Below are 24,507 nucleotides of genomic sequence, written 5' to 3'. Positions count from 1 at the left end.
TGAGCAGTAGTGCTTCTCAGTGAGGAAAAGTAGAAAATGTTTGTTGTAAGTAAGTTTAAAGAGTAAAATCAAGAATTATAAATCAAATCGATAGAGCTCCAAAGACAACAACGCGTTCAGACGCGACGCATGCGTATTCGACAACAGGAAGTGAGCAGAGTGTGAGTGTTTATTATACGTTGTTTGGAAAACGCATACAATGGAATGTGAAATACTCCTCCTAGGGATTTCATCCGATCGCCACCAAAGTCGGTGAGAATAAAGTCAAGACATTGAGGATGAATTCTTGCGAACAGATTTTTGATATCTTGAACGGTTTGGCCGTGGCGAGGAAACGAATTTATGGCGAATAATGGGACACAGGAAGTGTGTTATAACTTCTGCATACATTGACTGATCTTGATGAAACTTCAGCAGTGTATTCGTTGCAAGAGGCCGATCACATGGATGTGACTATTGTGAGTCAAAGTTATAGCGCCACCAACTGGCAGCAGGAAGTGTGTCACTTTCAAAATGCTTTGAAGTCACCCTCTTACTTTTACCCGATTTGCTTCAAACTTTATGTGTATAATGTAAACACACGGTAGATGTAGACCTGTGAAAGGATTATTGATATCTTAGATACTGTTGCCGTGGCAACGCATCAAATTTTAAAATTCTTTTCGGATGCGTTTGAGACTCTTAGCATGCTTGAAATTGGATGAAACTCGACAGACACATAACACTTATTAGCCAGTAGACATGTGAAAAGTTTCAGAAACGGGCGTGGCAGGGGGGCTCAACAGCGCCCTCTTGAACAGGGTCTGAAAACTTGGTCCATATATCAAACATGCTTGCATGAATTAATATTATGGGTTGTTTGGAAAACGCTTGCTAGCTTGAAGTCAAGACATTGAGGATTCTAAATTGCGGACGGATTTTTGATATCTTGAACGGTTTGGTCGTGGCGAGGAAACGCATTTATGGCGAGAAAAGAGAAACACGAAGTGTTATAACTTCAGCATACATTAACTGATCTTAATGAAACTTCAGCAGTGTGTTCGTGGTAAGAGGCCGATCAGATGGATGTAACTATTGTGAGTCAAAGTTATAGCGCCACCAACTGGCAGCAGGAAGTGTGTCACTTTCAAAATGCTTTTGAAAAAAGTGGGGGGGTTAGGTTTACCCACAATTACAAAAATCAGTAAGTATATTGGTCTCATCGAGCCGGACAACTTTCTAATTTACAGTCATTAGCTTGGACCAACAGGAAGTCAGATATTTTGGTTTGAATGTGGATTTTTTGGATATTTCAGACTCTGAGTTTTTAGCTACTCCTCCCAAGTTTTTAAAAATAGCCAGAATGTTTTTTTAGTCCAAAAAATAAATTAATCATGTAATTTATAGAGCTATACTGCCCTCTTGTGTTCAAAATCAGGTAGGCCTATAGTATTTATATATAAATATATTAGGGAGGTGACTGTGGGAATATTTTCCCACCGGTTAATCGCGTGTGACAGCGCGGAGGGCTTTTAAATTGCTAAGTTAAAAGCGAAAGTAAAATACGGACATCAGCACAGACATTGATAATGGTGCGGAGTAGAGCGAGCATTTTCAATGTATTCCTATGGAAGTAGGAATGAACTAAGACAATTTATGTATGTTTTTATGTGTCCACTGTTCAATCGCGCCCGCGTCACACACACACACACACACACACACACACACACACATTCCAGCATTGTAATCTTGACATCGCTGCCTGTTCATTATAGCCCTAATAAAATATAATGATAAAATATAGCTGCGAGCAGCGATTACGGGCCCAAGCCGGTGGCACCGCAACCCCAGTGCCTTTAGTAACCTAATATCTTTCTATCTATCTATGTCTATATATGTATATGTATATATATATATATATATATATATATATATATATATATATATATATATATATATATATATATATATATATATATATATTTACGCACACACACATATATATATAAGACAGAAAATATTACTTGTCTTACCTTATTCTGATTTTATGATACACTCAAAATATTCCACAACAAATCATTTAAATTTAATGTAAAAATAAAAACCAAAGTAAGCAGTGTTGGTCTCACGTAACCCTCTCATTAGAATAAAAAATTTCAATATTTGCGATGTATTTGGATGTTAAACTGTTCTTTATTATAGGCTTTGTACTTCACTCGTGTTCCAATATCGATAGAAAAAATCATCCTCTTCACACGCGCAAAAATGTGCTTGGAAACATCACAGTGGAGCTCTGCTTACTGTGAATGGTACAAATTGTACTACTGACTATTTAAACAGAGCAGTGTAATTCGTATATGTTAGGTTGACTATTTTTATTATTATATTGTATTAGGGCTATAATGAACAGGCTTGCAATTCTGGAATGTGTGTGTGTGACGCGGTTGCGGTTGAACAGTGGACACATAAAAACAAATAAAATGTTTAAGTTCATTCCTACTTCCATAGGCATACATTGAAAATGCTCGCTCTACTCAATGTCTGTGCGGACGTCTGTATTTTACTTTAGCTTTTAAGTTAGCGATTTAAAAGCCCTCAGCGGTGTCACACATCGATTAACTGGTGGGAAAATTTTATCACAGTCACATCCCTAATATATTTATATATAAATACAATAGGCCTACCTGAAAGAGAATTTTACTTGCCAGACCAGAGTATAGCCTGATTAGAACGTCAATAACAAAAAAATAACTTGGGAATCACTAAAACGAGAGATTATTCTAATTTCATTACATCCATTTTAAGTTGCAATCAGCAGTTAATAATAAATGTATTACTGATCAATGGTAACAATGTTGCCCTGCTGAGGCTCATGCTGCTTCTCCAGGAGAATTGTAAACAAATGAGCGCAGCAAACAAAAACGCAACGCAGTCAACAACAACGCAACGCAGTCAACAACATACTGACTATAAAAATTACAAATATGGAGTTTTTATATATTTTCTAACATATGATAGAGTTAAGCAACCTCATTTGACGAGTAGGCAACTATTTCCTGAATACAATCACAATTGAAACTGTGACATTGATTTCATACAACAGGTTAATAAACAGTTACAATTAAGTCACTTACATTTTAGATGCAATATTGACTGTTTTTGTTCTGTTTTAGCAGCAAAAATAGTTAAACAAAGATCAGCAGAACCATCGCGCATCTCACAGCAACTTGTTTTCTCATTACTTAATGATTCAGCATTTTGAAACGAATCGGTTGACTCAAAGATTCAATGGTCAATCCATAAACATCTGTCTCAATCATGAATGACGTTTGAACGAATGAATCAATGACTCGCTCATTAAGATGGTCGCCTGGCGACACCTCATGGCGGTTTAGTGTTATGTTTAAAAGTATCATTTTTTCCAACGTGCACCATTATCAATGTCCGTGCGGACCTCCGTTTTTTACTTTCACTTTTATATTAGCGATTTAAAATCACCCGCTCGTGTCACACGTCGATTAACCGATGGGAAAATATACTCACACAGTCATATACCTAATAAATTTATATTTAAATACAATAGGCCTACCTAGTAAAACGTTTTATATACTATTTTAATATCCTTTTGGACACAAGAGGGCAGTATAGCCCTATGTTTGATTTTTTGTTGAACCAAATAGCTCTAAATAGCCTGTTTTTAACTTTTTCATACTCCTTGAATTGCAAAAACAGAATAAAATGGGTTTAGTTCTAATATTTGTATCATTTTACATAAAAATAAATGGTGTATAATTACATTTTTAGAAGTTATGTTGAGATGTTTCCTGCTTCCTTTTTGCCATTAATTTAATCCCTCGCCATAGCAAAACCGTTTGAGATATTCAATATCCGTTTACAATTTAGCATCATTAATATATTTTAATCATGTTGAAAAAGTTTGGTGGGAATAAAATAAACCTTTTTGGAGGAGTAACTAAAAACTCAGAGGGTGATTTAGCAAAAAATCCATATTCAGACCAAAATATCTGACACCCTGTTGGTCATAGCAAATAACTGTCAATTAGAAAGTTGTCCGGCTTGATGAGAAAAATACACCTACCAAGTTTTGTGATTCTAGGAAAAACTAAGCCCCCATTTTTGACTAAAGGTGGCGCTACTGAGCCATTTCACCACGCCCCTTTCTGAAACCTTTAACATGTCTACTGGCTAATAAGTGTTATGTGTCTGTCGAGTTTCATCCAATTTCAAGCATGCTAAGAGTCTCAAAAGCATCAAAAAAGAATATTAAAGTTTGAAGCGTTGCCACGGCAACAGTATCTAAGATATCAATCATCCTTTCACAGGTCTACATCTGCAGTGTGTCTACATTATACACATAAAGTTTGAAGCAAATCAGGTAAAAAGAAGAGGGTGATTTCAAAGCATTTTGAAAGTGACACACTTCCTGCTGCCAGTTGGTGGCGCTATAACTTTGACTCACAAAGGTCACATCCATGTGATCGGCCTCTTACAACGAACACACTGCTGAAGTTTCATCAAGATCAGTCAATGTATGCAGAAGTTATAACACACTTCCTGTGTCCCATTATTCGCCATAAATTCGTTTCCTCGCCACGGCCAAACCGTTCGAGATATCAAAAATCCGTCCGCAATTTAGCATCCTCAATGTCTTGACTTCATTCACACCGAGTTTGGTGGCGATCGGATGAATTTCCTAGGAGGAGTATTTCACATTCCATTTGTGTTCCATGTTTTCCAAACAACGTATAATAACCAACTTCCTGTTGGGCTGGTGTAAAACTTAGAGCACGAAAGTTGTTCGGCCCGATGAGATCTATATGTGTACTGAGTTTCATATTATTACATGCAAGCGTGTTTGATTTATGGACCAATTTTTCAGACACCATTCCAGGGGGCGCTGTCGAGCCCCCGTGCCACGCCCGGGTACCAGCTTCAGTCCGGCCCTGATGGCCGCAGTTTCTGACGTGTGTGCAAAATTTCAAGAGTTTTTGAGCATGTTAAGGGCCCCAAAAGTGCCCGAGAAGTAGAAAAAAATAAAAAAAATAAAAATAATAATAAATATAGCTGCGAGCAGCGATTACGGGCCCAAGCCGGTGGCACCGCAACCCCGGTGCCTTTAGTTACCTAAAGGCACCGGGGATGGCGGTGCCACCGGCTTTGGCCCTCCATCGCTGCTCGCAGCTATATTTATATATATATATATATATATATATATATATATATCAGTGGCGATTTCTTTAAGACTGCAAGGGAAGCTCGGCTTCCCCTATAATGTCAAAAAATGAATGGTCAAATATGTACTATTGTATTAACATTTTATTGACTAAAAATGCGTTAGAAAACGTTCATCTCAAAGACGAGTTCGTTCAGAATCAGTTACATACAGCAGGTCGGCTGACTCGATTTCCTTCTCATACACTCCCGTAGCGTCAGTGCATTTCCCTGTTGAAGCCCAGCTTCCATTGACTTCAATGGGGCTGCTTCGAACAGTTTTTTTCAGCGCTTCGAAACTAGACGGTCATTGGATAAATGCTGCGATTATGTCCCGCCCATGGAAGCTCAGCTTCTCTGGGGGTGAACGGGGAGTGGGCTGGCCTGGACTCCGGGCTTCCCCGTGATGATTGGAGGGTCTGTCGAAAGACTGCATCTCCTTTTGATTGACAGCGATTTCATACAATAAAAAGTCGCTGATGTTGAAGCTGTTCGAGCTCAGTCCCATCGCGGATTTTTCAAAGACAAACTGCTGCAACCTATTTCCTATAACCTATTGGTATTTGCTTGTCGAAATTGCTAGCCAATTTTTATAATACATTTCACACAATTATACATTTATACCTTTATTATATTATCACTTATTATATATTTTTATATTATTATTATTAGTAATAATTCAAAAATAATTAGTAAAATAATTAAAAACAAATCTTATTATTAGTAGCATTATTATTATACTTTATTAAATTATTATTTATACCTTTATTATATTATTACATTCATTTTTCACAGAGCATTTTCTTGAAAAGGAACGTAGAATTTACGTATAAATAAATGAATAATTTTTATGATGTAGGCCGAAAATGAGCTTCCCCTCTTTGAAAGACCAGCAGCCGCCACTGATATATATATATATATCTATCTATATCTATCTATATATATATATATATATATATATACACACACACACACACACACACACACATATATATATATATATATATATATATATTTATTTATTTATAAGACAGAAAATATTACTTGTCTTACCTTATTCTGATTTTATGATACACTCAAAATATTCCACAACAAATCATTTAAATTTAATGTAAAAATAAAAACGAAAGTAAGCAGTGTTGGTCTCACGTAACCCTCTCATTAGAATCAAAATGTTTCAATATTTGAGATGTATTTGGATGCTAAACTATTCTTTATTATAGGCTTTGTACTTCACTCATGTTCCAATATCGATGGAAAAAATCATCCTCTTCACACGCGCAAAAATGTGCTTGGAAACATCACAGTGGAGCTCTGCTTACTGTGAATGGTACAGATTGTACTACTGACTATTTAAACAGAGCAGTGTAATTCGTTTATGTTAGGTTGACTATTTTTATTATTATATTGTATTAGGGCTATAATGAACAGGCTGCGATGTTAAGATTGCAATTCTGGAATGTGTGTGTGTGTGTGTGACGCGGTTGCGGTTGAACAGTGGACACAAAACATAAATAAAATGTTTTAGTTAATTCCTACATCCATAGGAATACATTGAAAATGCTCGCTCTACTCCGCACCATTATCAATGTCTGTGCGGACGTCTGTATTTTACTAGTATATAGTATACTATAGTTAGCGATTTAAAAGCCCTCAGCGGTGTCACATGTCGATTAACCGGTGGAAAAATTTTATCACAGTCACATCCCTAATATATTTATATATAAATACAATAGGCCTACCTGAAAGAGAATTTTACTTGCCCGACCAGAGCATAGCCTGTTTAGAACGTCAATAACAAAAAAATAACTTGGGAATCACTAAAACGAGAGATTATTCTAATTTTATTACATTCATTTTAAGTTGCAATCAGCAGTTAATAATAAATGTATTACTGATCAATGGTAACAAGGTTGCACTGCTGAGGCTCATGCTGCTTCTCCAGGAGAATTGTAAACAAATGAGCGCAGCACACAAAAAAGCAACACAGTTAACAACATACTGACTATAAAAATTACAAATATGGAGTTTTTATATATTTTATAACATATGATAGAGTTAAGCAACCTCACTTGACGAGTAGGCAACTATTTCCTGAATACAATCACGATTGAAACTGTGACATTGATTTCATACAACAGGTTAATAAACAGTTACAATTAAGTCACTTACATTTTAGATGCAATATTGACTGTTTTTGTTCTGTTTCAGCAGCAAAAATAGTTAAACAAAGATCACAGCAGAACCATCGCGCATCTAGGGATGGCTCGATACCACAATTTTGGTTTCGGTACGGTACCAGAACCTAATACCTCGGTATCGATACTAAATCGATACCACAGGTGACAAATAACCAGCCTCAAAATTTAAGTGAATTGAAACAGTTTTATTAAAAAACACTGCTTGAAACTCTGCTGCACCGAATGTGCAAACAAAAAGTTATCAAAATGTAAAAAAAAAAAAATGTAATAAATAAAAAGCAGTCAGGGAACTTACAGTAGGTTAAATTTTGATTTAAAAAAAAAAAGAAAAAAAAAGAAAAGGACACCTGAAATGATACAATTAAAATAGGTTAATATCTATTATCTATAATAATTGATTAATATAGAATAATAATAGAATAATGAAATGAAATGTAAACCATTAGCTGTCATGCATCAACAGAATTATCAACATTTATAGCATTTATTCATCTTGGTTTGATTACTGTTTGGTTTGGGTTCATATTAGTTTAATGCATAAAGTAATGTTAACATGCTAAACATGTATTAGTATATTTAAATAATAATTACGGATTGATCTATTCTAGATTAATAAATGCTATAATACTGTCAGGTCAGGTTACCTAATGAATGTTGACAAATGTAGCTTAAATGTAAAGTGTTACTCTAACATTCATATTAGTATCCATATTACTACTATTACTCTCTCTCAGCTGATTCCTCAGTCGGTCGCCACAGCAGCAGTGATAGATATGCCTTTCATTTTACTATCACCAATACTAAAATTAATATCACTTATCTCTTTATTCATTCAAATTCAATTAATATATGATTGTTTGAAAGGGCAAAAAAATTATGAGAACTAAACTTCATTGGTTCTAGCGTGTCATGAAAGCACATTTGAGCTTTCGTGTTTACCATGTCATATTTAATTGATAAGCTCTATGTGCGCTGTGAATAAAAGTCTAAATTAAATCAGTTGAATGATGGACTCACGTGTCGATCTCTGAACTCTTTGAACAAGTCAGGATGATCAAGTGACAAGTGGTCAACGTTAGCCAGATTTGATGTGTTGCCTCCCGTGGCAAATTTAAAGCAGCGTTTGTACAGTGGTGCATTGAGGTCTGTTGCTTCACCTTTCTCATTACTTTTGTAGGCAAAGTAATGCCATATTTCACTCCTATTGCTCTCTTTATTTATTAATTTCGGGCGTGTAGAATGAGCTTCATCTGTTTGATCCATCGTGTTCCTCCGTTGTCACCGTTTGCCGGTTTTGCGTGACCCGCGTCAGTTTGGGTAGCGCACTGCCGCCGAGCGGTGAACTTCGAAACAGCAGCGCATCAAATACCGAAGTGAGCAAAATTATGATATTGTACCGTTTGAAATATAATATATACCGGTATTTTTGCAGTACCGGTATACCGCGCATCCCTACGCGCATCTCACCGCAACTTGTTTTCTCATTACTGAATGATTCAGCATTTTGAAACGAATCGCTTGACTCAAAGATTCAAGGGTCAATCCATAAACATCTGTCTCAATCATGAATGACTCAGTCATTGGAACGAATCGTTTGAACGAATGAATCAATGACTCGCTCATTAAGATGGTCGCCTGGCGACACCTAATGGCGGTTTAGTGTTATGTTTAAAAGTATCATTTTTTCCAACGTGCACCATTATCAATGTCCGTGCGGACGTCCGTTTTTTTACTTTCACTTTTATATTAGCGATTTAAAAGCACCCGCTTGTGTCACACGTCGCTTAACCGATGGGAAAATATCCTCACAGTCATATACCTAATAAATTTATATTTAAATACAATAGGCCTACCTAGTAAAACGTTTTATATACTATTTTGATATCCTTTTGGACACAAGAGGGCAGTATAGCCCTATGTTTGCTTTTTTGTTGAACCAAATAGCACTAAATAGCCTGTTTTTTTACTTTTTCATACTTCTTGAATTGCAAAAACAGAATAAAATAGGTTTAGTTCTAATATTTGTATAATTTTATATAAAAATAAATGGTGTATAATTAATTTTTTTAAAGATATGAGATGTTTTCTGATTCCTTTTTTGACATTATTTTAATCCCTCGCCATATCAAAACCGTTTGAGATATTCAATATCCGTTCACAATTTAGCATCTTTAATGTATTTTCATCATGTTGAAAAAGTTTGGTGTGAATAAAAAAAAAAACACTTAGCAGGAGTGGGTAAAAAGCAGAGGCTGAATTTGCAAATAAATCCACATTCAAACCAAAATATCTGACTTCCTATTGGTCGAAGCTAATAACTGTATATTAGAAAGTTGTCCGGCTCGATGAGACCAATGTACATACTGATTTTTAAAACTGTGGGTAAAACTAACCCCCCCACTTTTGTCAAAAGCATTTTGAAAGTGACACACTTCCTGCTGCCAGTTGGTGGCGCTATAACTTTGACTCACAATAGTTACATCCATCTGATCGGCCTCTTACCACGAACACACTGGTGAAGTTTCATCAAGATCCGTTAATGTATGCAGAAGTTATACCACTTCGTGTTTCTCTTTTCTCGCCATAAATTCGTTTCCTCGCCACGGCCAAACCGTTCGAGATATCAAAAATCCGTCCGCAATTTAGAATCCTCAATGTCTTGATTTCATGCACACCGAGTTTGGTGGGGATTGGATGAATTCTCTAGGAGGAGTACTTCGCATTCCACAGCAAGCGTTCTCCAAACAACCCATAATTGCCGACTTCCTGTTGGGCTGGCGTAAAACTTCGAGCACGAAAGTTGTTCAGCCCGATGTGATCTATATGTGTACCGAGTTTCATATCATTACATGCAAGTGTGTTTGATTTATGGACAAGTGTTCGGATCCCGTTCCAGGGGGCGCTGTTGAGCCCCCCTGCCACGCCCGGGTACCAGATTCAGCCCGGCCCTGATGGCCGCGGGTTCTGACCTGTGTGCAAAGTTTCAAGAGTTTTCGAGCACATTAAAGGCCCCAAAAGCCCCTGAAACCTTGAAAAACAGGAATTTTAAACAAATCTCACTCAAAAGACAAATCCCCCCACCCCTCACACACACAGAGACGCAGAGGCAGAGAGAGAGAGGGAGAGAATTCTACAAAAAATCACATTCAAACCAAAATATCTCACTTCCTGTTGGTCACAGCTTATGACTATAAATTAGAAAGTTGTCCGGCTTGATGAGAACAATATACATAACGATTTTTGTGACTCTACTTAAAACTAAGCCCCCATTTTTGACTAAAGGTGGCGCTACTGAGCCCCTCACCACGCCCGTTTCTGAAATTTTGCACATGTCTACCGGCTAATAAATGTGATGTGTCTGTCGAGTTTCATCCAATTTCAAGTATGTTAAGAGTCTCAAAAGCATCTGAAAAGAATATTAAAGTTTGATGCGTTGCCACGGCAACAGTATTTAAGATATCAATAAACCTTTCACAGGTCTACATCTGCCGTGTGTCTACATTATACACATAACGTTTGAAGCAAATCGGGTAAAAATAAGAGGGTGATTTCAAAGCATTTTGAAAGTGACACACTTCCTGCTGCCAGTTGGTGGCGCTATAACTTTCACTCACAATAGTCACATCCATGTGATCGGCATCTTACATCGAACACACTGCAGAAGTTTCAACAAGTTCAGTCAATGTATGCAGAAGTTATAACACACTTCCTGTTTCTCTTTTCTCGCCATAAATTTGTTTCCTCGCCACGGCCAAACCGTTCGAGATATCAAAAATCCCCTGGCAATTTTTCATCCTCAATGTCTTGACTTCATGCACACCGAGTTTGGTGGTTATCGGGTGAATTCTCTAGGAGGAGTATTTCAAATTCCAGAGGATGCATTTTTCAAACAACCCATAATAGCTGACTTCCTGTTGGGCGGAGCTAATAACATAGAGTGTGGAAGTTGTTCAGCCCGATGAGATCTATATGTGTACCGAGTTTCATATTATTTCATATAAGCGTGTTTGATATATGGACCAAGTTTTCGGACCCCGTTCCAGGGGGCGCTGTTGAGCCCCCCTGCCACGCCCGGGTACCAGCTTCAGCCCGGCCCTGATGGCCGCGGGTTCTGACCTGTGTGCAAAGTTTCAAGAGTTTTTGAGCATGTTAAGGGCCCCAAAAGTGCCCGAGAAGTAGGAAAAAATAATAATAATAATAATAACAAATAATCCTACCGAAAACAATAGGGCCTTCGCCCTTTCAGGGCTTGGGCCCTAAATATAGCTGCGAGCAGCGATTGCGGGCCCAAGCCGGTGGCACCGCCACCCTGGTGCATTTAGTTGCACTAAAGGCACCGGGGTGGCGGTGTCACCGGCTTGGGCCCTCCATCGCTGCTCGCAGCTATATTTATATATTTATATATATATATATATAAAGTTATAACACTTCGTGTCTCTCTTTTCGCGCCATAAATTCGTTTCCTCGCCACGGCCAAACCGTTCGAGATATCAAAAATCCGACCGCAATTTAGCATCCTCAATGTCTTGACTTCATGCACACCGAGTTTGGTGGGGATGGGATGAATTTTCTAGGAGGAGTATTTCACATTCCACAGCAAGCGTTTTCCAAACAACCCATAATAGCCGACTTCCTGTTGGGCTGGCGTGAAACTTGACAGAGGGAAAGTTGTTCGGCCCGATGAGATCTATATGTGTACCGAGTTTCATATTAATTCATGCAAGCGTGTTTGATATATGGACCAAGTTTTCAGACCCCGTTCAAGGGGGCGCTGTTGAGCCCCCTGCCACGCCCGTTTCTGAAACTTTTCACATGTCTACTGGCTAATAAATGTGATGTATCTGTCGAGTTTTATCCAATTTCAAGCATGCTAAGAGTCTCAAACGCATCCGAAAAGAATATTAAAGTTTGATGCGTTGCCACGGCAACAATATCTAAAATATCAATAATCCTTTCACAGGTCTACATCTGCCGTGTGTCTACATTATACACAAAGTTTGAAGCAAATCGGGTAAACATAAGAGGGTGACTTCAAAGAATTTTGAAAGTGACACACTTCCTGCTGCCAGTTGGTGGCGCTATAACTTTGACTCACAATAGTCACATCAATCTGACTGGCCTCTGAAAACGAACACACTGCTGAAGTTTCATCAAGATCAGTTAATGTATGCAGAAGTTATAACACTTCGTGTTTCTCTTTTCTCGCCATAAATTAGTTTCCTCGCCACGGCCAAACCGTTCGAGATATCAAAAATCCATCCGCAATTTAGCATCCTCAATGTGTTGACTTCATGCTGACCGAGTTTGGAGGCGAGTGGATGAATTCTCTAGGAGGAGTACATCAAATTCCACAGCATGCGTTTTTCAAACAACCCATAATAGCAGACTTCCTGTTGGGCTGAGCTAATCATTTAGAGTGCGGAAGTTGTTCGGCCCAATGAGATCTATATGTGTACCGAGTTTCATATTATTACATGCAAGCGTGTTTGATTTATGGACCAATTTTTCAGACACCATTCCAGGGGGCGCTGTCGAGCCCCCGTGCCACGCCCGGGTACCAGCTATATATATATATATATATATATATATATATATATATATATATATATATATATATATATATATATATATATATATATATATATATATATATATATATATATATATATATATATATATATATATATATATATATATATATATATATATATATATATATATATATATATATACACACACACATATATAAATATATAAAAGACAGAAAATATTACTTAACTTACCTTATTCTGATTTATGATACACTCAAAATATTCCACAACAAATCCTTTAAATTTAATGTAAAAATAAAAATGAAAGTAAGCAGTGTTGGGTTCACGTAACCCTGTCATTAGAATCAAAATGTTTCAACATTTGCCATGTATTTGGATGCTAAACTATTCTTTATTATAGGCTTTGTTCTTCACTCGTGTTCCAATATTGATGAAAAAAATCATCCTCTTCACATGCGCAAAAATGTGCTTGGAAACATCACAGTGGAGCGCTGCTTACTGTGAATGTACGAATTGTACTACTGACTATTTAGAGCAGTGTAATTTTTATATGTTAGGTTGACTATTTTATTATTATATTTTATTAAGGCTATAATGATCAGGCTGCGATGTCAAGATTGCAATGCTGGAATGTGTGTGTGTGTGTGTGTGTGTGTGTGTGTGTGTGTGTGTGTGTGTGTGTGTGTATATATGTGTGTTCATGTTTTTCTATCCCGGTGGGGACTTCAACCTGAATGCACACAGACTCATGGGGACTCGTGTCACAGTGGGGACCTAAATAGAGGTCCCCATGGGTAAACAAGCTTATAAATCATACAGAATGAGTTTTTTGGGAAATGTAAAAATGCAGAAAGTTTTCTGTGATGGGTAGGTTTAGGGGTAGGGTTAGTGTGAGGAGATAGAATATACAGTTTGTAAAGTATAAAAACCATTAAAGGTGCCCTAGAATGTGTTGAAATAATATTTTAATTTTGTCCCTGATATCTACATAGAGGGTATGTGGCTTAAAAAGCCATTTAAAATGTCCAGAAAATTTTTAACAGGTCAATTTCCAACCCTATAAATTGGCCCTAGAATGAAATGGTCTGTTTTTACCTTATTTGGAAGGGTCATGAATAGTAATGAGGAGTTCTGCTCTGATTGGCTCTTTTCACTGCGGGCTGCAGGTTTGAGTGAGCTAAGTTATCTGCTTATCTGTGAGGAACTATAACAGCGTAGTTACGTTAGCCCCTGACATGTTCATGAAATAAACGAAAGTAACATTTGAAAAAAAAAATAGGGAATTTACACATGCATCCACAGTATTACTTTGTACATTTAACGTTATATGACAATACAGGCAATAAATATGAACCTCAACGTAACAGTTACTTTGTCATACTATTTAGCTAACGTTGTGTATTAAGGCTGTTGGAACGAATTCCGAAATTCGAATATAATTCGAATATTAAAAAAATCAATACTATTCGAATGCTGAAGTTCCTATTCGAATATTGCTTTTTTATGTATATTTTTTTTTTTTTAAAAATGCAATCTTGCCTTTCTTGCCGCCTTGGCACACACATGTGAAAATTAAACGCTTTTGTTTCGTCTGATAAACAATAAAGTTTTTGAATCGTAACACAATTGTGCACGTTATCCACGCTGTATCATCACAACTGTCAAAAGTCGCGGAGAGGAATGTCTCCACGGTAACGTTAACGGAGATCAACAATTTGATTCTCAGTCCACACTACAACGTGAAAACGGCGTCTTCAAATATATCCACTTTGGAGTGCGTTTTCATTAATAAAAACGCTGTCTCATTGTGGACGGAAGGCCAAAACGGACAGGAAAATATACGTTATTTTTTTTATGACAACTTACAACCTGACAAGCTAGGCGATCTGTCCGAGGAACCGCCGCTAAAACAGGCAAGAATTACTTATGTTCTGCCTCTCTCTCTCTCCTCATCACGGGGCTCAACTGCTACCAGCTGTCCGCACAAAGGCAATAACAGACAAACTGACGGTTTATCTGTGAAGATATGAGACCGATCAACATCACGCATTGGCGATCCATAAGACTGTGTAATGTCGTAAATATTAATAATAGGATGAATTTGAGCATTTAATATTCGAATATTATTCGAATATTAAATAAAATAAGGAATGGAATTCGAATAGTATTATAGAGGAAGATTGACAGCCCTATTGTGTATGCTAGTTTGAGTTTGCTATTTGTTGCCGTAATTTACTAGGATCTTACGCTTGATTCAGATAACACAAGTGTAAATTATCACTACTTACCACTTGCTGGACTATCCACCTTATTCTGCTCTAAACAATGGGCGCTGCCATAACGACGACTCCGGTTCCATACTTCCGGTTCGTAGCGCTTGACCTGTACTAGTAGCGAGAGAAGTTCAGTTTTAACGCTAACCACTCTAAACGTTTACTTTATTGAATGCATCTGATACGGAATCGGACATGGACATTATCTCCTTCTTATCTTATGCTCGAAACACTCAGTTTCTAAAAAGTTTGAAATCTTCTTTGAATTGTTAAAACAAATAACAACAGCACATGATGAGGAGCTTGAACTCATTCTCTCGCTGCCAGTACAGGTCAAGCGCTACGAACGGAAGTAGGCAACCGGAGTCGTCGTCATGGCAGCGCGCATTGTTTAGACCAGGGGTTCTCAAACTTTTTGAGTGTGTGGACCACTATTTGTAATCAAGAATTTTCGCGGACCACCTCATAATACACATAATAAAATATGTCTACACACAGTCCTACCTGAATTAATCTGCACCTCTAAATAGGCTTACTAGCACTAAAACTATAACTGGTCATCACATCACAGGCTTGTTAAAGGAAAGTTTACTGCACACAACGGCTGCCACATATTTAATTTATTTATTTAGGCAACTCAAGCGCCCAAGGGCATAATCAGGTTCATTTGAACAACAGGCTTATTTACATAGCAATGTAGTATGAAATCTATACAGTAATGAGAACATTGGAATATAGTCAACATTGCAAAACCTTTGGCGATTTTAGGGGATTATTAATCTTTAGAGTTTTACAAGTCCTCAAAAAGTTTGTCCACTTAACAGCACATCTGCAAAATATTTCAGAAACGCAAGATCAAGAAACTAACTGGAAATTAAAATAATAACAGGCCTTATTCATTCCATTTATAAACATTTCGTTTCATATAAACTGCCTATGCCTGTGCGTTCACACATCGGACGCGATCATAGCGCGTCAAATTCAAAAAGGGAATAGGGGAGAGTGGGGTGAGTTGTGCCAGTTTTTACTCAAAGTGACTTTAAAGTGAGGCCATGGCAGTAATGCCTTCAACTTAAGGATGTACATATATTTCAGGATGTGGTGCATACCTGAGAACAATAACTTTGGATCTGAAATAAATTGTTTCAGAAATATAGCTCTTGGAAAAAAAGTGGTCTCATGGCACAACTTGCCCCTGGTGCGGGGGAAGTTGTGCCTTTGGGGGAATACATTGGGGGTAAATTGTGCCAGTGATTTCTGAAGTAAAACAGAACATTTTAATGTTATGAACCATAATGCTATATGAAAGCAAGATAAATTCAATACAAAATGACTAATTTAAGGTTCATTTAGATATTGTCACCCTGGAATACCATAGCATGCGTTTTTCCTACTATGGTCAATTGCATAGGGATTTTGTGTTGAACATAACTCTGGATCACAGTGTCACAGAGACAAGGGGGCGGGCTCATTTTACTCAGACGACCAATCAGTCTCTCAGGATCATTGTGAAGCTATCAAGCTATGCCCTAGCAACCATTTAGAGCAACATAGCAACACAATATGATATTTGTGAATCATTTCAGGCAAAAAGGCTTTGGCAATAGATGCCTGTTGACAGAACGCTGTCTGTCAATTATGTAACATAAGAATACAGTTACTAGGCTAATTTCTAGCCTACATCCTACATCCTATTGTGACATAGGCCACTTAAAAACGGAATAAAACTTCTCTTTAATAACATAGTGCAAACTCAAAACTGAAATCAGTGTTAGCTAAATTAAACAAATAGCAGGCAGGCCTAAGTCAAACACTGATGAGGCATGCCCATCTCCTCACTTCTCAAGATTATCCCCTGTGAGTATGTAGGTCTAGGTGGTCTGGATCTGGCACAACTTAACCCAGGCCCTTTGGCACAAATCACCCCAGACCCACAAGTTTGAAAAACTAGCATGATCCAGCAGTTAAGAGCTAACATCATGCTAACTGTATAGACTCATTGTGTAGCCTACTAAAGCACTAAAACATGTGTGAAAAGTTTTCAAACTTGTCTATAATTTTTCAGACACTACAATCAAAAAACCTTAATCATAGAAATTTTACTTTGAAAGGGAAAAAACAGTTTTTTGCACTAAAATATGCTTAACTCTCATGCCATGTGTCTCCCTTCTTTGGAGGACAAGTAAAAGTGATTGCTTTTCAAAATGATGTGGTCATATGACCAATTTCTTCTACGGTCTTCCAGAAACAAGGGTGGAACTACTTCCCCGCTGGCACAAATCACCCCACTCTCCCCTAGCCTATGTGAAATTCGCGCCTGCCGCGTCTAGTGATACGCTTGACCACTTTTTGTATCAATTTACGCGTCAAGAGCTAAATTGACGCGCGTAAAAACAAAAGTTTGAAGCGAAATTTCGTCCGTTGTGAACGCACCATTAAAAGCTATGCGTGTGATGTGATAATGAGAACATATTTGCCTCTGCCCTTTTCTCTTCAGAGAACCTGTTGCTATCCACCGACCAATGTTGTGGTTCTAACGGCACTGAACTTGAATGTCACGCTGACTGAAGCCTGCTTGATATTGTCCAAGGTTAGCAAAACAGTCCGTGGTGAAATGAGCAGAGCAAACAAACAACTTAGAATTAAACTCTTGCGGGATCCGATTATAGATGAACATCAGCCACGCCTGTTGACATTGCTTTTCTGTGGGAAGTGTATGAAAAGCCGTCACATCCCCTGCACAGCCTGGTACATAACATCTATGTCCATGATCAGCCATTTGCCCTACGATGCTCGCTTGATTCTTTACCTGCGCAGCGCAGTTCCGTGTAGCACCGTAGCTCTGAAAGGGCTTGGCTTATGCAAATTTTGGAGGCGTACATATTAATGATCCCATCGGTTACGTCACAGTTGGTGTTATGTGGAGATTCGCCCGTTTTTCAGGGGTGTTTTTCAAAAACGAGATTTAAACAAGAAGGAGAAAACAATGGTGTTTGAAACTCACTGTATATCATGTCCATGTACTAAACTATTGTTATTTAACTATGGCAAGTTAAATTCAATTTCACATTCTAGGGCACCTTTAAGTCTATGGAGAGTCCCCACAAAGATAGTAAACCGTGTGTGTGTGTGTGTGTGTGTGTGTGCGTGTGTGTGTGTGGCGTGGGCGCGATGGAACAGTGGACACATAAAAACATACTCCATCATTATACAGGACGACATTCAAACTGCAAAGTGTTAACTTATATTTGTGTACAGTCGCTGTTACAACCCCAAAATGATTTAATATTGTCTAAGGACATTATGGGAGTGACATTTATTTGCAACTGAATATCTTTAAGAAGTACAACGGGAAAAAGTGGTAAATAATAATAAAGCAGAGGAGTACAACATATGTAGGCTACATTGATTTATTCATATTGTCAGCCCATAAACATAGTGAGAAAAATAAACTTCAAATGATTCTGACTATAAATAGTCAGCAAAGATAAAGAGAAATATAATGGAATTCACCAAACAAAATGAAGAGCACGAGTGTTGCCCAAATCAAAGAACAAAACAAAACAAAACACCTCTAACTATAACCATGAAATCTAACCTAGCTAAATCAAAGAAAAATCCAGAGAAAGAAACATCTTCGGCGTGCTAACGCACCCCTTAACTTACCTCCCCTAACTAACAAACAAAAACTACAACTCAAGGCAACACTCCCTAAACTATTGAACTAATACATAAAGAAAACACTACGTGTAGCACTATGTATGTCACGTGACATTCTAGCTTGCTCTTCAATGAACACGAGAACACACACACGTATAACCAATCAGAACTATATACAAGAATTAAACTAAATAAAGAAATCCAGATTAACAACGAATAAGGGACACAGGGCTACATAATAAATCCTTACGAGGGCGCGCGCATACAGCAGAAGCCCAGCCAAAAATCCCCTTCCTTAAAGACAGCGGGCGTCGCCTTTTATAGCCAGCTTCCGGCAGAGCGTCATGGAGACGAACGAATCCCAGCAGACTGTCAGGATCCGAAGCCAATCAGAATCTAACAACAAGACACAGATCATGAGCACACAAACATAATCGTAACACACTTTCCCCCATAAGTTTTTTGAACAAGGAAAAATGTTCAAAAACAAAAATTAAGAGGAATACTTATAAGCTTCTTGAAAGACTGTCCGCTACCACATTTTCTGACCCCCTCTTGTGTCTGATTTCTAAGTTGTAACTCTGTACAATCAACGCCCAGCGCATAAGTCGTTGATTTTGATTATACATTCGGGAGAGAAACACCAAAGGGTTATGGTCAGTAAAAACGGTCACAGGTGAAGACGAAGAACCCAAATAAACTTCAAAAAATTGCAAAGCAAAAATGAGTGCAAGAGTTTCCTTCTCTATAGTGGAATAGTTCAATTGATGCTTATTGAACTTCCTAGAAAAGTAACAGACCGGATGATCAAACCCCCTCTCATCCTCCTGTAAAAGTACAGCTCCGGAACCTGTACCGCTGGCATCAATCTCTAACTTAAATGAACGAGCAAAGTCTGGGGAAACCAGAACAGGTGCGTTAGTCAGTAACATCTTGATACCATCAAAAGCCTGCTGACAACTCTTAGTCCATTTCCATGTCCTCTTAGGACTCAACAAATCTGTAAGAGATTGCACGACAATAGAAAAGTTACGACAAAAGTTGCGATAATATCCAGCCATACCTAGAAATCTACGCAGTTCTCGTCGCGTAGTAGGAACTGGATAATCTGCTACAGCCGCAACTTTCGCGCTGACCGGTCGAACTTGTCCTTGACCCACCTCCTTTCCAAGATAAGTTATTGTTGCTTTACCAAACTCAGATTTCGCCAAGTTCACAGTCAAATGAGCTTCAGCTAGACGTGTGAACACAGTTCTAAGCAACATCAAGTGATCTGACCAGTCCAAAGAGTACAGTACCAGGTCATCCAAATATGCGTTACAATTTGGTACTCCAGACAAAACCATGTTAATCAAACGTTGAAAGGTGGCAGGCGCGTTCCGCAGTCCGAAGGCCATCACCCGATATTGTAGAAAGTGATCGGGTGTGACGAAAGCAGAGATTTCGGCTGCCGTGTGTTTACATTATACACATAAAGTTTGAAGCAAATCGGGTAAAAATAAGAGGGTGATTTTAAAGCATTTTGAAAGGGACACACTTCCTGCTGCCAGTTGGTGGCGGTATAACTTTGACTCACAATAGTCACATCCATGTGATCGGCCTCTTACAACGAACACACTGCTGAAGTTTAATCGAGATCAGTTAATGTATGCAGAAGTTATAACACACTTCCTGTTTCCATTATTCGCCATGAATTTGTGTCCTCGCCACGGCCAAACCGTTCGAGATATCAAAAATCTGTCCGCAATTTAGCATCCTCAATGTTTTGACTTCATGCTGACTGAGTTTGGAGGCGAATGGATGAATTCCCTAGGAGGAGTACATTAAATTCCACAGCATGCGTTTCAAAACAACCCATAATAGCCGACTTCCTGTTGGGCTGGCGTAAAAAGTAAAAGTACGAAAGTTGTTTGGCCCGATGAGATCTCTATGTGTATTGAGTTTCATATTATTACATGCAAGCGTGTCTGATTTATGGAACAAGTTTTCGGACCCCGTTCAAGGGGGGCGCTGTTGAGCCCCCCTGCAACGCCCGGGTACCAGCTTCAGCCTGGCCCTGATGGCCGCAGGTTCTGACCCGTGTGCAAAATTTCAAGAGTTTTCGAGCATGTTAAAGGCCTCAAAAGTGCCCGAAAGGTTGACAGAAAAATAAGAATAAATATAGCTGCGAGCAGCGATTACGGGCCCAAGCCGGTGGCACCGCAACCCCGGTGCCTTTAGTTACCTAAAGGCACCGGGGTGGCGGTACCGCCGGCTTTGGCCCTCCATCGCTGCTCGCAGCTATATTTATATATATTATATATATATATATATATATATATATATATATATATATATATATATATATACAGTTCAAAAGTTTGGGGTCAGGAAGATTTTTAATGTTTTTAGGAGAAGTCTCTTCTGCTCACCAAGGCTGCATTTATTTGATTAAAAATACAAACAAAAACAGTAATATTGTGAAATATTATTCCAATTTAAAACAGCTGTTTTCTATTTTAAAATATTTTACACTGTAATTAATTTATGTGATCAAAGCTGAGTTTTCAGCATCATTACTCCCATCTTCAGTGTCACATGATCCTTCAGAAATCATTCTAATATGATGATTGATGGTCAATAAATATTAATTATTATTTTCAATGTTGAAAACAGTTGTGTACAGATTTTTTTTCAAAATGCGTTGATGAATGTAATGTTCAAAAGAACAGCATTTATTTCAAATATAATTTTTTTTAACATTTTAAATGTCTGTACTGTAACTTTTGATCAGTTTAACTCATTCTCGATTAATAAAAGTATTGATTTATTTTATTTCTTTCCCCCAAAAATAAAATTAAAATTATTACTGACCCCAAACTTCTGAACGGTAGTGTTTAATGTTACAAAAGCTTTAGATTTCAGATAAATGCTGTTCTTTTGAACTTTCTATTCATCAAAGACTGTACACAACTGTTTTCGACATTTAAAATAATAATGAATGTTTCTTGAGCATCAATCATCATATTAGAATAATTTCTGAAGGATCATGTGACAGTGACGACTGGAGTAATGATGCTGAAAACTCAGCTTTGATCACAGGAATAAATAACAGTTTAAAATATATTAAAATAGAAAGCAGCTGTTTTAAATTGGAATACTATTTTACAATATTACTGTTTTTGTTTGTATTTTTAATCAAATAAATGCAGCCTTGGTGAGCAGAAGAAACCTCGCTTAAAAAACTTACTGACCCCAAATTTTTGAACAGTAGTGTATATATATTATATAAAAATGTAATGGATAGGACACAGATAGTTTTACTTGCCTGACCTGATTAGAACAATGAAAAAACTTAAATGAAAAAATAACTTGGGAATCTCTAAAACGAGGGCGTTTTTTGTACAGTAGCAATAAAACACAAGATTGTGCTTTTTTTAAATACATTCAAGCAATCCTCCCCGAAAATGAAACTAAAATGCTCACGGCTGCACAGGCATTCATAATGGTGCGCGTCCTCAGCGAGGAACGAGCAGAACAGAGTCAACGTTTTTTAGGTCATTCCTCCTTCCATAGGAATTTATTGAAAATGCTCGCTCTGCTCCGCACCATTATCAATGTCCGTGCGGACGAACATATTTTACTTTCGTTTTTAAGTTAGCGATTAAAAAGCCCCCAGCGGTGTCACACGTCAGTTAACCGGTGGTAAAATATTCTTACCGTCACATACCTAGTATATTTTTATATAGATATAATAGGCCTACCTGATTTTGAACACAAGAGGGCAGTATAGCACTATGTTTGACTTTATTTATTTATTGTTTAGACTAAACAACCATTCTGGCAGTTTTTAAACTTAAACTTCATTCTTAAATTGAAAAAAAAAAATAGTTAAGTTCTGATATTTGTATACTTTTATATAGTAATAAATGGTTTATAATTAAATTTTTAGAATATATGAACCTTTTAGTGTTTCCTTTTTAGACAATATTTTAATCCCTCGCCATAGCAAAACCGTTTGAGATATTTATTATCCGTTCACAATTTAGCATCATTAATATATTTTTATCATGTTGAAAAAGTTTGGTGGGAATAAAATAAACCACTTAGATAAAGGTGGCTAAAAATTCAGAGGCTGATTTTGCAAAAAAATCCACATTCAGACCAAAATATCTGACTTCCTGATGGTCAGAGCTAATGACTTTAAATTAGAAAGTTGTCCGGGTCGATGAGATCAATATATGAACTGAGTTTTTTTTTACTGTAGTTAAAACTAACCCCCCACTTTTGTCAAAAGCATGTTGAAAGTGACACACTTCCTGCTGCCAGTTAGTGGCGCTATAACTTTGAATCACAATAGCTACATACATCTGATCGGCCTCTTACCACGAACACACTGCTGAAGTTTCATCAAGATCAGTTAATGTATGCAGAAGTTATTCACCCTTTGTGTTTCTCTTTTCTCGCCATAAATTCGATTCCTCGCCACGGCCAAACCGTTCGAGATATCAAAAATCCGTCCGCAATTTAGCATCCTCAATGTCTTGACTTCATGCACTCCGAGTTTGGTGGGGATGGAATTAAATCTCTAGGAGGAGTAGTTCACATTCCACAGCAAGCGTTTTCCAAACAACCCATAATAACCGACTTCCTGTTGGGCTGGCGTGAAACTTGACAGAGGGAAAGTTGTTCGGCCCAATGAGATCTATATTTGTACCGAGTTTCATATTAATTCATGCAAGGGTGTTTGATATATGGACCAAGTTTTCAGACCCCGTTCAAGGGGGCGCTGTTGAGCCCCCCTGCCACGCCCGTTTCTGAAACTTTTCACATGTCTACTGGCTAATAAGTGATATGTGTCTGTCGAGTTTCATCCAATTTCAAGCATGCTAAGAGTCTCAAAAGCATCCGAAAAAAATATTAAAGTTTGATACGTTGCCACGGCAACAGTATCTAAGATATCAATAATCCTTTCACAGGTCTACATCTGCCGTGTGTCTACATTATCCACATAAAGTTTGAAGCAAATGGGGTAAAACTAAGAGGGTGATTTTAAAGCATTTTGAAAGTGACAAACTTCCTGCTGCCAGTTGGTGGCGCTATAACTTTGACTCACAATAATTACATCCATCTGATCGGCCTTTTACCACGAACCATTGCTGAAGTTTCATCAAGATCAGTTAATGTATGCAGAAGTTATAACACATTTCTTGTGTCCCATTATTCGCCATAAATTTGTTTCCTCGCCACGGCCAAACCGTTCGAGATATCAAAAATCCGTTCGCAATTTAGCATCCTCAATGTCTTGACTTCATTCACACCGAGTTTGGTGGCGATCGGATGAATTCCCTAGGAGGAGTATTTCACATTCCATTGTATGCGTTTTCCAAACAACGTATAATAACCGACTTCCTGTTGGGCTGGTGTAAAACTTAGAGCACGAAAGGTTGACAAAATAATAATAATAATAATAATAATAATAATAATAAAATATAGCTGCGAGCAGCGATTACGGGCCCAAGCCGGTGGCACCGCAACCCCGGTGCCTTTAGTTACCTAAAGGCACCGGGGGTGGCGGTGCCCCCAGCTTTGGCCCTTCATCGCTGCTCGCAGCTATATTTATATATATAT

The 24,507-nt window shown here is 37.8% G+C and overlaps 1 protein-coding gene across 10 annotated transcripts in view; it reads right to left on the bottom strand.

Moving 5' to 3' along the window:
- thrb (thyroid hormone receptor beta) overlaps positions 1–24,507 on the bottom strand; it is a 252,796-nt gene that overhangs the window by 95,740 nt on the left and 132,549 nt on the right. The window contains exon 1 of one of the 10 annotated variants that reach the window (XM_081375856.1): positions 19,148–19,293. The exons of 8 other annotated variants lie outside the window; for them this stretch is intronic. The gene's annotated coding sequence lies outside the window, so the exon portion shown is untranslated. Of the gene's footprint in view, positions 1–19,147; positions 19,294–24,507 lie in introns of those variants that run through there. One more of the 10 variants, XM_081375853.1, reaches the window with a different exon arrangement.

The sequence above is a fragment of the Scardinius erythrophthalmus genome, assembly GCF_964197995.2.
Source record: "Scardinius erythrophthalmus genome assembly, chromosome: 10".
Classification (NCBI taxonomy): domain Eukaryota; kingdom Metazoa; phylum Chordata; class Actinopteri; order Cypriniformes; family Leuciscidae; genus Scardinius; species Scardinius erythrophthalmus.
This window is presented reverse-complemented; position numbering and strand designations above follow the sequence as displayed.